This window comes from Nicotiana sylvestris, chromosome 9 (assembly GCF_000393655.2).
Source record: "Nicotiana sylvestris chromosome 9, ASM39365v2, whole genome shotgun sequence".
NCBI classification, from domain to species: Eukaryota; Viridiplantae; Streptophyta; class Magnoliopsida; order Solanales; family Solanaceae; genus Nicotiana; species Nicotiana sylvestris.
Window position 1 is genome coordinate 105,959,053 of NC_091065.1, and position 17,786 is coordinate 105,976,838.

Consider the following 17,786-nt stretch of genomic DNA (forward strand, 5'->3'; position numbering starts at 1 on the left):
ACATTCCTATGTTCTCTATAAAGTCCCTCAATGGTTTCCTCTAGATCAGTGCATATTACTAACAAGTCATCTCTTTCTTCTTCAGTAGATGCAATTTTTTCTTCTAAGGTGGCGACTCTTTTAACCAATTCGGTTAGTTTATATGAGTCCACCAAACTATAGAGTACCTGGTCTATATGAGATGATGCTTAGAATGCTGTAAAGACTGAAAGTAAACAAGGCAAGGGATTTTTACGTGGAAAAATCTCACACAAGGGGATCAAAAAACCACGACCTACTCTTGTAGGCTTTTAACTTCATTAACTTGCAATCTCCCTATTACAAGCTACTTTGCTAAAACCCTATTGCAAAGACTTCAACTAACTTGTGATACACCCACCACAAGCCACTCTATAACTATCCTAATTACAAAGGCTTTAAACTTATGACTATCCCTAGTCACAACATAAACTCAGAAGGTTACGAATTTTGGTTTGTTCCTAAGACAACACTTCTAAGAAAGCAAACTAGGAATTACAATAACGAACAAATAACAAGATTACAACTCAACTACGAATGTACATAAACTCATTAAGAAACTTATCCTTAGTGGAGTTGTATTCTTGTTCTTGACACACCAGTGACTTCAATGTTAGATGAATATTGTTGTTGCTTAAGAGAATATCACTAAATGCACGAAGAATGGTGTGTCTTGCATCAGGTTGTTTTATCGCAATAGATAGTGATGACTCTTGGTGTACGCTTCTTCCTAATAAGAAGTGACTGTTGTACTATTTGCACAGCCAGTTCTGGGCAGTTGCGTTCAAGCTGGATAGTCGACTTTGTACTTCAGTTAGAACACACCAACGGACCAGGTCCTAGTTGTGTTCCTCTTCTGTGACTGTTGCTAGATGGTCACTTTCTTCTGCTACGTTCCAGCTATTTATTTGACTTGTACTTATGTCAGAGAACCCTAAGAGACCAGGTCCCTATTGTGTTTCTTTTATAATGTTTGCGTACAGTCACTGTCTAGTGCTAGTGTCGGAGAACCCTGAGGAACTAAATCATCAGGTCCCTGTTGTGTTCCTCCCTGTGGTCGTTCATCTATTTGCTGATTTCAAACTTTGACCAGGTCACATGAAATGTATACCCTATGGACCATGTTCTTTATCTGGTTTTTCACAACAAGTTTCTTAGATCATCAAAACATAATAAACATAAGGCCAAGACTTTGAAAACCCATCAATTTCCCCCTTTTTGATGATGACAAACTTAGGCATGAATAGTATTAGTTTAGAGTAGAAATAACCAGATAAAATACCAGAACTACACATAGTTCCCCCTTAATCTCAGATCTCTTTTTCGTTTTATTTTCCCATTAATTTCCCCCTTAATCTCAGAGCTCCTCCACTCACCTGAAATCTCCTAACAATATTCTTCCCCCTTTTGGCATCATTAAAAGAGCACAACCAAGTAATTAGAATAAAGAAGTCTAACACAGCTAGCTCATGACACATATGTGCACACAACATGACAGAAAATAAAAGCCAGAGGAACACAACATTGTACACGCAAAAATGGGAGTTGTTTTGTTAATGTTTCCATTGGACTGAGCAAGTAAGGAGTAGTAATGGATAATATCAACATGCCATAACACAAAAAGCAAACAAAAATAAAACAGCTACCACAAAAGTTTGGAGCAAAAATAGTTGGACTAAGAGGATCCTAGGGGACACTAGAAGAAGGAGGCTTGAAGGAAAAGACAGCAATGGTTTTGAGAACCAGGTCTAGTCTAGCATTTGCAGACACTTGTTCTTCAATTAATTGTGCCTGAAGTTTATCATTTTCCTTTGTCATTTGTGCAACTTCCTCATTGACAGACTCAGGTCCTTTAGCTGCTTGATTGAGCTGAGTTTCTAGTATGGCATTTCGAGCCCTCAACCTTCTGATCTCTTCAGAGGCTACATTTTGAGCATTGATCAGCTGAGAAATGGTCGAGATGCTTCCACCAACTCTTTCTACACATTCACATTCTTATAAAGTGGTCTTAGAGAAGGTCTTCTTGCGAGTGCCTGCTCTGGGATTCCCCAAGGGAACCTTGTAGAATCTGAACACTTGAGTGAGGAGAAAGCCATATGGTAGCCCATGATTCCCACCTTTGAAATTTGCCACCTTTTGCATATGATCTATCATGATCACTGGAAAATTGATTGGAACAAACTCATCAAGCGCTTCCATTAAGACCATATCCAATTTTGTATCAATAGATGACCTCTCAGAACGAGGTAAGAGCACTTTATTGACCAGTTCAAAGAGAAGTTGATACTCAGGAAGCAATGCCTTTTTATGCACCTGTTCCCCCTGCTAAATAGCTTACTCTTTCATGATAGCTCTCCTAAAGTTCTCACCATAGACACCCTTAACTGAGGACATACCTTCACACGGAATTTTGAGAACCTTTCCCAGAGTTGAAGTGTCGAGTACAATGTCTACTCTATTTACGAGCGCACAAATATGATCCCCCTCAACAGTGAAAAGAGATGCATAAAAGGTTTGTACTACATCTTTGTACACCAGAGGCATTCTTCCTTCAAACAAGTGTTCCCATTGTTAAAATTCCACAATCTCCAAAATTCGTCTCATGCCTGCCATCTCTGAAATTGCTGGATCAAATGTACGACCCCACAACACTTTCTGAGTTCTTAGTCTCTATTGCCAAAAACTACTATCACAAGGCATGGGCCTCAGTGAACCAGTTTCTTTAAGAGTTTCCTGTTTTCGTTTGCTAGACCCTTCAGCAGACTTTCCTTTCTAGCTTGTTATCCCCACAGTATTGTCCTTAGACACAGCTAGCTCAGTTTGACTCCGTTTAGACTTGCTACTATCCTTCATGGATGACCCTTTCTATTCCTCAATAGTTTCATCGGAGGCCTTTTCCATAGACTTTTGAGCTTTCATAGATTATTGTACTAAGGAACCAGGTTCCTTTGGAGCTTCTTTATCAATCCGGTTTACTGACATGCTCTTATTAGTGACAAAATCCATTGGATTCATTTTTCTCTTTTTCCTTGTCTTGACACTCCTCTTACTTTTCTGCAATGTGGATTCAAAACTCTCTTGTTGTTGTAACCTGATAGTGGGAGATTTGAAGGAAGAGTCTACGAGCTTGGAGTGATCATGAGGTGCAGGAATGAGTTTGCATGGAAGAGAATCAGGTTCATTAGAATGTTTTTCTGAGAATATCTCATGAGCCAAAGACTCGAGAAGTGTTGTGGTTCTTACATCTCCCAGGAATGGAATTTCTTCCTCCTGGTACTCAGACGAGAGATATGCCCCTTCATTCATCAAACTTTCAGCAGTTATAGCCATGATGTTATACACTGCTTCTTTTTCTGGTGACTCTTTGAGAGTCAAAAAGTCTAAGATGAAGGAGTTCAGATACTGATCAGTAACATCCTCAAGGGCTTCTGACACTTGAGGAGTAAAACCTCCTGCGTGTTATTTGATGAGATCATAGGAGTGACTAGACATAGGGTTTTCAAAATGATGGTAAACAGGATTTATCAGAAAAGGGAAAACTGTACAAACTGAGGAGGAGCCAGGAGTGGGTAAGATAGTAGAAGGTGTGAAATAGTGACGCTTTGGGGATGATTTCAAGGATAATAAGGAAGTGGGAGCGGTGTTATTGATGGGAGAAGGAGACAATTGTTCGATCACCATTATATGAGTACTTGGTAAATGAGTAGAGTGAGAGAGAAAGATAAAGAAATGACCCCAGCTATACAAAGGAGATGAAGGTTCATGACTTGCCGTGAGAGAGAGAGAAAGTTTTATTGGAAGAAGGGCTAATGATGAGAAAGAGAGAGAAACAGATTCTGAATAGTTCTAAAGATGATGGTAGGTTTGTGGGAAAGTGTTACCGTTCAGAGGGTATAAAGGGATTTGAAAGACAAGACATGTCATGCAGACTTTGAAAAATCGGACGATGTGGCAGTTGAGTTAATTTTGTTAAACACTTTTTTTTGTTTTGTTTTGAGAAGGCATGCAGAATAAGCACATTACTACTAACCTAAGGTACATGAATCTGATGCCAGAACAATATTTTGAAAAAGGTTTTAGCAGCTCCTCTCTCGCAGTTCATAATTGTACCTTTAGCTTCTATGATCGTTATGCGTGTTTACCTACAATGGTATTGATGTGAGTTAGTCTTGGTCAGAAAACACTTTAGCTAACAATGTCTTGCATATCCAGCTGATGGAGGATCAGGATCTTCATTAGACTCTTTATGACCCCCTCTTCACCTTGTTTGATCCAGAATGTTCTCTATTCAAGGCTTTGATACAGATATCCGGAATTTGGTCTTCTGTTCTGCAAGACTTTCCACAGATCAACCCTTTCTTTATTTTGACCCTCAGAAGATAATCTCACCCCTCAATGTGCTTGGTCCTCTGGTTTGGAGATTCATCTTCAGTTGTTGACGAGGCCATTGAGTTCTACTTCCTTGTTTCCCAAAGGATGAGGCATGAATCATGACAAGTGAATCGTTCCAGAAGTGTTTTTCCTTTCCACAGAAAAACCAGCATATTTAACACCATCATACCCAACAGGATTAAAAACATTGTCACCTGAGGGGTAACACAGGACCAGGTTCTAAGTTCCCTTAGGGTATCTCAAACTTCTGTGGGCAGTCCTCAAGTAGGATTCCTATGGACTTACACTTTGGATTCTATTCAGGAGTAGAGATATAGAAGGGACTAAAGAAAAAGATTTTTTTTTGAATACTCATCTAACTCTAGAATAAATGAATGTGATTGACTTGTCACACAGATGGGAGCCTTTGTGTTTCCAATTTGAGACTGAAGTTTGATTGGTAGGGGAGATTTGGAAGTTAATTTGATTTCCCTACACTCTGTGTTCTATTGCTTATGGAATGCCATGAGCTGCATCTCTACTATTCCTTCAACATTAATGGTAGTATGTGAAATACCATGTTCCTTGTGAGACGTGGAGGATGATGTTGCATTGTCTTTCGTCAATCTCCTTCATCTTACTCATTTTATCAGCCTCCCTATTTGAAGCCTCAGTCATTTCCCAGGGACCAGAGTTGGTTCATCATATTGATCATCATCGTTTCTTCCTTGTCTAGAGGAGGTGTCTTGTTGAATACCCTATGAGCACGTCCTTCCATTTAGTGTGCCCTTTTTTGGAGACTTTGAGGCATTGCTTTGTGGAGAGTACCCTAGAAGGATTCCTTTGTTTGTCCTTTGCATTGAACTTCTCAAGTTGATCCTTCCTGTTGTCGAGAGCATGTCATTTTTAGTCAAGATGGTTCTCAGATGGGTTGTCTTTTAGTCAATAGGGCATTTTCTTCCATTTGGCAGCTCATGGTGGGTTTTGATTCAGGAGGGACCTGATCAGACACATGTTCACCAAGTAGAAGTAGTATTTACTACCTTTGCATAGAATTTCTTGGTGATTCCATAGTCGATGAGCATCGTCCATACCGCATTTTCCAGTTCCGTTCTTTCTTTCAGCAATACCATCTTGCTGTGGAATCCTTGGTGTTGAGAAATTGTGTGTGATCCCTTCTCCCCCTTTTTTGTTCGAATCCCTTGGGCAAGAACCATTAAAACCGCGAGAGTCTTCTCCTTTGTTTTGTGAACCCGTGTCCAGGTGACTCTTGAGTTTGGCAAACCACAGACCAGGTCCTGCTGAGTTAATTTATTAGGAGGTGAGAAGCTTGCATATACCAATCCTTCATGCGACTTCACCCATCTTATACCACCAGCTTATGGAGATTCATAATTAATCGCAGTGGGTGTTCTTGTTTCCTTTGTCCACTAAGACCATTTGGCTAGTATCAGATTGGTGACTGTACTTTTCAGGTCATTCACATAGTACACGTTCCCACTTGAGTGCCAAAAGAACCTTTCCAACTTTTCATTCACTGAGTATGTACCCTCTGCTTCCTTTTTAAGGATACATTCTCTTCCTGCAGGGCTTTCAGTGATAAGAGATTCATGATGTTTTTCAGTTGCGTGGTTTTAAGCATCCACAGACCATAGTCCATCACAGTCTGCTTCCTCTCACTGTTCCTTGAATATGCAAATAAAGGGTTAGATTTAGGAACCCAAACTATTTTGGGTCCCTTGTTATGATAGAAAGGATGAATGAGGGCTTTCCTAGTTCATGCAAGCAACATCCGCTTCTTGCGAGTGGTACCTGGTCCTTTGTTAGTAGTCACTTTATTAGTAAACACTTTGTTTTTCTGAGCAGACTAATCCCTGGCCTTGCAGTTTTCTTTAAAATGCCCATTGTTCCCACAGTGGATACATAGCCAATTATCAGGTACAGTGACATACTTGTTGTGAAGGTTGTAAGGAGTTTTCTCCCTTTGGAACCCGATGTCCTTCTTGTTCCCACTATTGTTAAGATACATGGCAGTGACAGTATCTGAGGACTAGGTCCACTTCAGAGATTTCTCAAGATCAATTCTTACTTTCTCCAATTTAGCTTGAAGTTGCTAATTCTTCTCGAGTTCACTACAGAGATTGGTTTTCACAATAGTTAACTCCTTTTCAAGCTTGATGTAAGTCTCACTGGCTACTTCCTTCCCTTTCCCAAGACTTACATTCCTATGTTCTCTATAGAGTCCCTCAATGGTTTCCTCTAGATTAGTGCATATTACTAACAAGTCATCTCTTTCTTCTTCAGTAGATGCAATTTTTTCTTCTAAGGTGTGTTTCTCATTGTTGAGGCCTTCTATTGTTTCTTTTAGATCAACAACTACTACCATCAGATCATCTCTCTTATTTTACACACTAGTTATTCTTTCATTCAAGGCTTCCTTTTCTTTTTCAAGATTAGCTACGGTCTCATTTAAGTCCACTACACAGACCACTAGATCATCTCTAGATTGTTCAGCCTCTCCTAGTTCTATGGTCACGATCTCCTTATCATTTATAAGGCTACAATAGACATCAATTAGGACATTAGATAAAGACCTTAGCTTCTTAGAAGAGTAGGATTTCAAATTTCTCTGAACATCCCTGTAGTTTACCTCATCGTCTTCATCTTCTTCTTCATCATCATCTAACTGAGCCATCAGCGCGAACAGTGAATCATACTTTGTTGCTTCAGTTTCCACTTTCATCATGGAACTGTTTTCTGCATTTGATTCCCTTTCGGATTCACTCGAGGAGTCTTCCCAAGCAGCAAGAGCCTGCTTAACAATATTGTCAGCAACACTTTTTTGATTGAATCATTTATCTGGAACCAGGTTCCTATTTCCTACTTTGTCAGGATTTTGCTTGTATTGCTCCTATTTCGTGAGTGGGCATTTTTTGATGAAATGGCCTGACTTTATACATCTGTGACAGAGTTCGTTGTTCCTTGTTTTACTTGAACTGCCCCACTTTGGTATATCACCATTTCTTCGAACCATATTTTGAAATCTCTTAGTAAGATAGGCCATGTCACTATCTTCATCACTTGAGTCGCTGCTTTCAGCCTTAAGTACCAGGTTCTTTTCCTTCTTGGGCTCTCTTCTTTCACTGTCTTTCTTTCTTTTTATCTCGTATGTCTTCATATTACCAATCAAATCATCCATGGTCAGAGTTTGTAGATCTTTAGCTTCAGTGATGGCATTTACCTTACTTTCCCAAGACCCAGGTAGAACACTGAGAATTTTCCTTACAAGCTTGTTTCTGGGAATGACATCTCCAAGTGAGTGAAGATTATTTATGATGGAGGTGAATCTGGTGTGCATATCTTGTATGGACCCATCATCCTTCATCCTAAAGAGCTTATATTCAGTGATGAGCATGTCGATCTTGGATTGTTTGACCTGAGTAGTTCCTTTGTGTGCGGTTTGTAAAGCTTACTATATTTCTTTGACAGTGGCACAAGTGTACTCATCAGGTCCTATGCCACATATCAAGATTTTTTTGGCACGATAGTTCTTTTCTACAGCTTTTTTGTCAATGTCGTTGTACTCTTTTCTCCTTTTCGGCACCATTGGTCCTGTTTCTTCAAGCTTCTTCATGGGAACATGTGGACCATCACAAATGATGTCCCACAGTTCTGAATCTTCTGCCATCATAAAATCATGCATGCGGGTCTTCCACCAGCCATAGTATTGACCATTGAATCTGGGAGGTCAATAGGTTGATTGTCCTTCTTCAAAGTTTGGTGGAGCAGCCATTGAGGATCCTTCCTAGGTGTTAGCCCGATAGGAGAAACCTCGCTCTGATACAAAATGATAGTTTATATGAGTCCACCAAACTATAGAGTACCTGGTCCTGTATGAGATGATGCTTAGAATGCTGTAAAGACTGAAAGCAAAAAAAGGCAAGGGATTTTTACGTGGAAAAATCCCACACAAGGGGATCAAAAAATCACGACCTACTCTTGTAGGTTTTTAACTTCACTAACTTGAAATCTCCCTATTACAAGCCACTTTGCAAAACCCCTATTGCAAAGACTTCAACTAACTTGTGATGCACCCACCACAAGCCACTTTATAACTATCCTAGTTACAAAGGCTTTAAACTTATGACTATCCCTAGTCACAACATAAAATCAGAAGTTTACGAATTTTTGTTTGTTCCTAAGACAACGTTTCTAAGAAAGCAAACTAGGAATTACAATGATGAACAAATAACAAGATTATAACTCAACTACGGATATACATAAACTTATTAAGAAACTGATCCTTAGTGTAGTTGTCTTCTTGTTCTTGACACACCAGTGACTTCAATGCCAGATGAATACAGTTGTTGATTGAGAGAATATCATTGAATGCACGAAGAATGGTGTGTCTTACACTAGGTTGTTTTATCACAAAAGATATCACAATAGATAGTGATGTCAACTCTTGATGTACGCTTCTTCCCAATGAGAAGTGACTGTTATACTATTTGCACATCCACTTCTGGGCAGTTGCGTTCTAGCTGGATAGTCAACTTTGTACTTCTGTCAGGACATACCAACGGACCAGGTCCTAGTTGTGTTCCTCTTCCATGATTGTTGCTAGATGGTCACTTTCTTTTGCTACGTTCCAGCTGTTCATTTGACTTGTACTTCTGTCAGAGAACCCTAAGAGATCAGGTTCCTATTGTGTTTCTCTTTATAATATTTGCATACAGTCACTATCTTGTGCTTATGTCGGAGAACCCTAAGGAGCCAAATCACCAGGTCCCTATTATGTTCATCCATGTGGTCGTTCATCCATTTGTTGATTTCAAACTTCGACCAGGTCACATGAAATGTATACCCTGTGGGCCAGGTTCTTTATCTGGTTCTTCACAACAAGTTTGTTAGATCATCAAAATATAAGAAATATAAGGCCAAGACATTGAAAACCCATCAAATTCCTTCTCCCTTCTCTCAAAAGGAGTTGTCAAATGTTGAAACCCGCTTTTGCGAGAAAATAGGGCGCGATAACATAGCGACTTTGCTGGAGATATCCTTAGGCTCTTACCATAATGAACTTGTTTTGTGAATTAGTCTTTTTCGATAAGCGTGTCTTTATTATTCTGCTAATACCTGCACATACCTTTCCATTTTCCCTTATATGAACTTACTTGCCATCCTTCGTTCAATTTGGTCGCAACATGCATTTTCTCCACTATTATCTTAGTTATGCTCACTAAATTCTTTTTTATCATGCCTCGGAAACTAACACCTTTTCTTGTTTTCTTTCTTTCCTATCCTTACAATTATTAAATACTGCATCTTATCATTTTCATCATGCAAATACTTGACAACGTGTTATTTTCCTTTTGCATAAATACATGCTCAATATCATATTCCATTCCTGCGTAATTAATACCTTAGAAACACTTGATGAGTGTCTGTGCTCTTCTTATATCACCCTTTTGAATTTGGAAAGGCTTATTTGGGGTAAAACTAGTCGATCAGCGGTGCAGTCGATGGTTCCGTGTCTTTCCCCCTCAAGTTGTCTACTTGAGGGTACCGGTCTAGACTTCTATAGAAACCTTCCTCTGATAATAACTGTACATGCATCATGATCAAACCTAGTAGGGGATAATATGTTGCCCGCATAATAACCCTTTAAGGAAAACCTTGTCCAAATCCTGCCGGGATTTCCATAATCCTGACGAGTGCAATCACGATGTATGCATTATTTGGAGATATAAATGCCGATATGCTAATTGTTAATGTGTAAGTAGTCGAATCCGGAGGGAAAAAGGGTCTAACTTTGTTTATTTTGCAGAAAATGAGGAACGATGTCCTAGGTTCAACATGGTTCTAAAATATACTTAAAATCCTCAAGCTCTTCTAGATACGTTTTCTCGGGATTTTTGCTTTCATTAGAGTGGTATCAGAGCTCTATTCTGAAGATTACATATAGAATAGTTCCTCTTACGATTAGTCGTAATTATTTATTTAATAGTTAGATTGGAATTTACCCTGATGAAATCCCTTGTGGGCTTACGAAAAGAAAGATATCCTTAAAGAAAGCATTACACATGAAGAAGAGTAGGCTTGCTTCTTTCAAGGCCACTCTACTGAATTCCTGACAGCAAACGAGCGGAATACTTGACCCAGGAAATACCCCGAGAAAGAGGGATCTCCGAGATCCACGGGAGATATGTCTTTTGTAGGTGCTGAAAAGGTGTAGTTAATTCACTACAAATAGACTGAACACCGTAGTAGGAGCTACATCTCTCAAAGATCGACTCGAAGGTAGCCATACTTATCTTACGATATAAGTGGACTACCCGCGATATCGAAAACCATGAGAGATAAAGCAGAACCGGTCAGCCTTTGCATCACGACGTCGAATCATCTTTCGATGAAACGACGGTATGATGCGAGGAAGCCCCGTCCGCGTCAATGATACAGCGGGTGATAACTCTTTGACTCCAGGGATGGCCCCATCTCGGCTGTGGATCTAATCAGCTCCATCTGACCGCCAGCCTCCACAGTGAAGCTTCCGGCTACAGCTTCCACTGCAGGACAGGAGTTGAAGTGAGTGCTTCAGGTGGATAAGCTTCGGCGCTCTCAACCTGGTTTGGATCGTTTGACTATGGCTCCGCGTTCTTTACAATCATAAGCTCGATCACGAGGGTCCAAATCAGGGTCTCCATCTCGCCTTATTTATTAACTAAGTTCGGGAAAAGAAAAATTTGCATAAGTTATAGGTATAGCTCAGGAGATGAGATTGGATCCGCATCATCTGGAACTAAAGAAGCTTCGGGGTCTTGATTTCCATTCTATTCTTCATATGGAATTAGAACCGGGCAACCCCATGATCGTGATTTGATCATCATTAGGTGGTGAGAAAGCACGCCTTATGACGAAGGGGGAGCATTACGCCCGATCAAGACAGCAGTCTGCCCTCTAATAGAGGGTGCTATGGAAGAAATTAGGCACTGAACTGAGGTTTAGTAGTGCTTATCACTCAGGACGGCCAGACTCCAGTCGTCGGTTTACTGGAAGACTTGCTGAAGAGCTTAGTGCAAGGGAGACCGAGCAAGGGGGATAAGTTCTTCCAACTGCTGAGTTTGCCTATAAAAAGGATGTGAATCGGCCTATGTTAAGTAAGGGGGGAAGTAAGCATTCGAAGTGGTGTATGGTAAGAGGACTAACAATAAGGGGGAAGCGCAGCGATCAAAGCTTTGGTTTAGGGTCCACTTGGTTTAAACGAAAGAAGAGATCTTTCTAGCGATTCAGTTCCTAGAGGGTTCCAAACCTAGCCTTCCAATATGAGAGCGAGACAAGCAAGCCTGAATCCATCCAATGAAGGAAGTGACGCTTGCTACGATCAATATCCGAACAAGACCTTGACTTTGAATCTAGATTATGGGTGGGACCCCCTCTCCCGCGCGATTTGATCTTTCTCCCATTTGCCGAGTCGAGCTATCACCCCGATTGGAATAGATATACACAGCCCCTCTACCCCCTACTCTAGTCAGCTTTCTATCTCTTTCTCCAACCTTCGATGATCCTCCTGCAGGCAAATCATCGAAGTCAAGAAGAAGTGATGGGCCTGATCTTCCGATATCGATATCTGATCCCTAAGCTGAGCTCCAAAGTTTGGATTTCTTCCTAAAGCTAAAGTAAGGGCAAGGCCCCGGTCGGTTCTCCCTTTCTTTCCTGGTTATCTGTTCTCTAGTCGTATAATCATACCATTCTGCCATACTATTTTCATAATTCATTCCACGTGGAAAATCGTCTAGCTAGGGAACTCTTCATCAGACGATTTCTCATATGATTATTTTCGTGAATTCGACGTAGAAGAAGTTCGCCTTGCCTCCCTTTATTAAGTACTGGGCTAAGGGCGGACCCCTAACCTAAGAGTTCTGGTTATGACCAGCCGAAAACAGGCCCTCTAGATGCCTTATAACCGTCCTTTTAGCCTATTCCCGCTTATGCGTACTTCATGGCTGATAGGCCTACAGACGCTTGACGCCCCGGAATAGCCTTGCTTTCGCGTTCCCCCTCCTTCCTTAGATCAGGTTAGCACTTATGCTGCTTCACGCAACTATATTCAATCAATTGAGTAGAGAGGGCAATTGAATCAGTCGTCATCCTTCGCTCTTGTGCTAAAGGCTCTCTTACCACAGGTCGCCATTCCATCCTTTTTCGAAAGGGTAGATGCTTTTCTCCTCGATTCATCGAGATTTCAAGTTGACATCTCGAACATAATCCTGTTGTTGGTAATGGCCTTGGCGAATGACTTGCCACGCTTTCTGGGCTTGACTCTTGTGGGATGTGCTCAGCCGCCTCCAACTCTTTCTGTGGGTCAGACAACTTCCTTAGGTCAGCAGACATCATATTGATCTCTACTGCTCCCGCAAACGGTGATGTCTCGATTCCCATTGGTCGGTCTGCTATCCGGAACAAACCTTTGTCCAAGTAATCTTGAATCAGATTCCTGAAATTTACACAATTATTTGTAGAGTGAGTCCATTTCTCGTGCCATTTACAATAATGTTTTCCTTTTCTTTCTTCTTCTTTAGGTATCTTATGTCCAGGCAGACAGGTCAAAAGCTGTTGATAACCTGGCGGCTGCTTCAGAGCTTCAGATGCCAACCAGTCGGCCGCGATCTTACCTTCTCTCTTCTCTATGAGTATGCTTACAAAAGCACTGCCAATCCCTTTGAACAAGATTCCAGCAAGCTTGGATCAGTTGTGCTTGAGGGTGATTAGAGGAAATCAAATGAATCACAGCATGCAAACAATGATACGAAAACCAAAATCAGAATAACGAAGAAAAAGACATCATGATGTAAGTCTATTCTTCCTTGCATCATATCTGCGAACACGAACATCAAACAGGAAATTTTGACTAAGAGTGAGTGTACAACAAGACCAATCATTTTGTTTGGTTCATTCTTTGACTGCTCTGCTCCCCCCAAACAAAAAGAGAGACTTGTAGGAAATCGCCGGTGGTTGGTCCGGAAAGGCATGGGACTTTTGGGCATGGTAACTAAACACTTAGTTAGCGTTAGCTTTTTTTTTATTTCGCCAACTCAGGTGTTTTATTTATATACGATATTATCGTGCCACCTCACAGGTGTAAGCGCTATAGTACAGTGTTGACTGGTGTGCTTTGGTGTAACCGGGGGGCTGGAACCAAAGAAAGACTGTACCCGGCGTCCCTTCCTCTCATCAGGCAGCTATCTCGAGCTCATTGAAGACTAACTTTCTTCTTTTTCTTTTCTAATCGTCGAAATTATCTCAATTGTGCCCCCGCTGCCATTGGAGCACTCTCTGATACGTGTTCTGGAATTCTCCAATTCAGTGGAGTGGGGCTTACCTTGAAGCGGATTCCAATGTCATAGCTTTTGCCTTCCCTCCTCGCTCTGTTTTTATTCGGAACCCAGTTTCACCACTCTATCTCACTATGGCCACCCTGCTGGAGAAGATTACTGGACCACTTTCTCCCGTATTACTACCTTGTTTTGTTGTGCCAAAAGGAAGTAAAAGCGTACTTTGCTGCTAATCTGCTAGCCATCTAGCAGTATTTCCTATTTTTTGACTTACTTCTTTCTCTTTCTGTTTTTGGGTTTTTTTCCTGTGATGTGTACCTCTGTCTTTGAAGAAAGAGAGGAGGGGGACTAGTTTAGGAGTCTAATTTTTGAGATTCATTCATTCAGAAGGGTGTATGATAAGAAAAAGTAGTCTTACTTGTTGCAGAAAGAAAAGTAGCATTTTACAAACTGCTTTGATTCATTAAGATGAAAACTTCACACAGGAAGTGTATGTCACGTATATTTCTTAGTCTATTATTTATGAGTTTTATGGGCCTCCATGTCTTTGTCTGTGTGTGGTTTCTGAGCTAGGAGCGCTTGGAATTTAAGTCCTACTCATTAATATACTATCAAAAAAAGTGGCTCTCCTTCTCTTATGAGAGATAGGCGCTCTCTCTACGGCCAATTCTCTTTAACAAAAAAGGCATTCCCTGATCGTAGACCATCCTTTATCCTTTCTTATCTTGACTTTCTAAGTGAAGTCCTTTCATGCGCGAGGAACTGTCTGAAAGTGAAAGGCATCATTGGTAGGCGCAGTGAATCGGCAATCGGGCAATTCGTTAAACGATATCCGTATAATGAATACCTTTTCTAAAGCCATACCGCGAATCTCTTGTCTTCTGGTAAAGGGTCGGAATCAGTCCACAAATGACTTACTTCTTCAAATTAGATCCCTTCCATCGGTCGCATCTGCCCTGTCTCAATCGGTCGAGCTGTATCGGTCAACTATAGGAAACTGACCAATAGCTCTTCTTTCTTTTGGTAAAGGTTAACGGTCCTGTTCAAGCATTGGTGCATAACGGGAGGCTAGCTCAGTATATTACCTTTCCTGTAGTTCTTTAATTTAGGAGTTTCTGATTTTAGGATAGTAGCTTCGGTCGATAGGGTAAGCGCTCATTTCGTTCTTGCTTGCTTTCATTCTGTTATGAGAGAGAGCTGCTATACGTCTATTCTCTTTAGACAAATGACTGTCCGGGAGAAAGAAAAAAAAGAGGTCTTTATTGAAGAGGCTTTGCACCTGAAATAGGACTAATGCAGATCCAGAAGAATGGTCTGGGCTTTCGAAAAGATGAAGATGCAAGGGGTAAAGAGACAGTCTTTTGAACAAGCAAGCTGACATAAGGATTCTAGCTCGCGCCCACTTAGAGCAGATGGAGATTCTCGGACGGGGAAAAGCGGCACTCGACATCTATTAAACAAGACCAAGAACAAAGCCATACCATGCCCTCGGGAGAAAGTAGTGATGATTGCCATGAATGCTGCCCTCGAGGACGTGTACAAGAAGGTCTTTGCCGATTCCTATCAACATGGTGCATCTCTTAGTAGAGGGGCGTGAAAAGTGGAGACTTTGACCGAATGAATAGGGATCAATTGATAGACATTTTTCTTGAGGAAGAGAATCCAGGATGAACGCTTTTTTCATTCGCTATGCGCTGACTGGATGCGTACTCGCGTGATCAATCGATGGACGGGGGAATTGCGTGAATGATGAGACCGGCCTAACCTAAAGTCAAGGCTCTTCCCTCTCTTGATGGCGAATCTTGATTGACTGACACTAGGAACCGATTCGGAGAAAGAAGAAGCATGGCATGAGATAGGCGGCGGATCAATTTCCGATAGCGAATTACTTGACTCGATGGATGGAGGGAGAGCAGTCAATGAAGCTGCAGTCGGTTCTGATGATTATGCCGTTTCAAGTGGATGTTCAGTTGGTTCAGCGATAGATGTAGTCGATGGGGTAGAGGTTCTGCAGATACTCGTCTAGCTCCTCATTGCCCCAACCTTCCCTGTAGGCTCCCTGCTCCGCCAGCGCGACAACTGTCCAAATCATTTGACGCTTCTTCTCACTGAGCAGCCCCTCGACTTCCACTTCAGGTTCGGGGAGCTCCGGCAGGGGGACTTGAGTCTCAGCAGAACCTTCCCTTTTCTTCTCTCTCCTTTCCCTCATCTCCCGGGCCTCAACCGAATTTGCTCCATTTTGCTCAGTTGGGGAGCGGAGGTACCCTCGAGCGGTGTATGGGCTGTGATATTTGTGGTAGCGGGGGTAGAACTCGGAAGGCTGGCCAAGGTTGTGTCCTTCCGAGCGGACGAGGTCGGCTCGGTGACCGAGGGCTTGCGTGGAGGCGGCATTGCGACCACGGGCTTGGACGTCACTTCAACATTTCTCTGCTTTTTTGAGGCCCGAGTGAAGGCATATATGTCGAACGGATTCACAATAAACAAAGGCGATTGAAAAACATAAAAAAAAGAAAGGGGGCTTACTCGTGACGATGTCGGGCAGGGTGTCATAGAAAGATGTTTGGGGTAGTGGCTGTAAGTTCGAAGGCTTTTGTCTTATTCGAGTGAGGATGTGAATAAGTAGAAAAGGAAATAATTAGGCTTTGAACTTACCTTCTCTGGATGGAAGGGGTGACCGGGATAAGTGATATGCGAAAAGCGATATGCTTTACACGTCCGCTTCCAGGACGTCACGCCCACGCGTCTCCTGACTGTAATGGTTGGGCTTGGCTCTGCTCGCCGGTTGTGCTGCGTGAGCCTCCAGATGCCTCCAAGCAAGCGAAGGTTTTCGGGGTAATCGTCGCGCGTCCCTCCCATGCTCTGTGACAACGGCGGTACCCCGAAACAAAGGGGCCAGTCTTCGTCGTGTCGGGGTATCCCGATCCGGAAGCCACGAAAATTTAGGAAAACCTTTTTCTTAAAAGACTTTCTGTGACCAGTGAGAAAGCGGACGACTTTAGGGCTTAAAGGAACACCTTTCTGTTTCATATTGAGTCCTCAGAGGTACGGCCCACTTGGTGTCGGATCAGCTCGACAGGTCACTCAATAGTCTTTCGCGGAGTATCCCCTATTTTAGTGAACCCTGGGAGTTGTCGGCGGCTCGACGATCTTTATTCCAAAGGTTTACCAAGGTGAAGCTTTTTACAGGTATTCTTTTATTTATTTGTAGGTTTCTCTACTTCAGGCTCTTCCGAGGGCCTTTGTTTGAGGTGAGGTTCTATAGTTTGATGGTTACTTATGTTCTCCTCTACCCTTCCCCGGTAGCTAGGAAAGATTTCTAAATATATTTCCTTCCTTCCGTTCAGGGGCACTCTAAAGGCTTTGCAACCTTCAGAGCTGGTTGACAGCCGTCTAGTCAGTCCCTCTCGCTCTTTGATAGACATCTTTCGGTTCTCGGTTTCATCCGACGAACAACTTTAGGTCTTTATTCTGTGTCCTATCCTTCCTTGCGGATTCCCGGTTTCTGAAGGAGTAGCGGCCTGTGTCTCCGGCTCTGGGAGAACTTTACCTATAGCTAACCTAGAGAGCTTTACTTTAAGATAGCTCGGGCAGGCACTCTTCTTCGGAAAGAGGAGTTGCTTGCCTTACCACACCAACCACCTTAGCGCTGGAAGTTCTAGCAATGGGCAGCTAGGCAAAGGAATATTATATAGCAATTTCATATTCATTAGATAAGAGATTGTGGATCTCTTCTTAGTGAGGACAACCGGATTGGGACGATCAGGTCGGTTGAGGGCAGCAGCACACCAATAGGTGGATTGCCATTCTTGTACTGTTTGGGTAAAGGGCAGGAGCGCTCTTTCCCTCTCACCAGTACTTACTATAAGGGGTGGGGCAACCGGTTAAAACCAAATATCCAACAGCCGCTTTCCTTAATGGCTACCCGCTTTCGAGTGAACTGAACTCTTGGACTGGCTGAAAGGGAAAGGGGAAACTGTACAAGGTGCATTTAGTTGTCTTACATGAGACGAGGGCTATTCCCCACTCCATGGCATGACACCTTTCGCTCATCCATTCCGCCCGTCC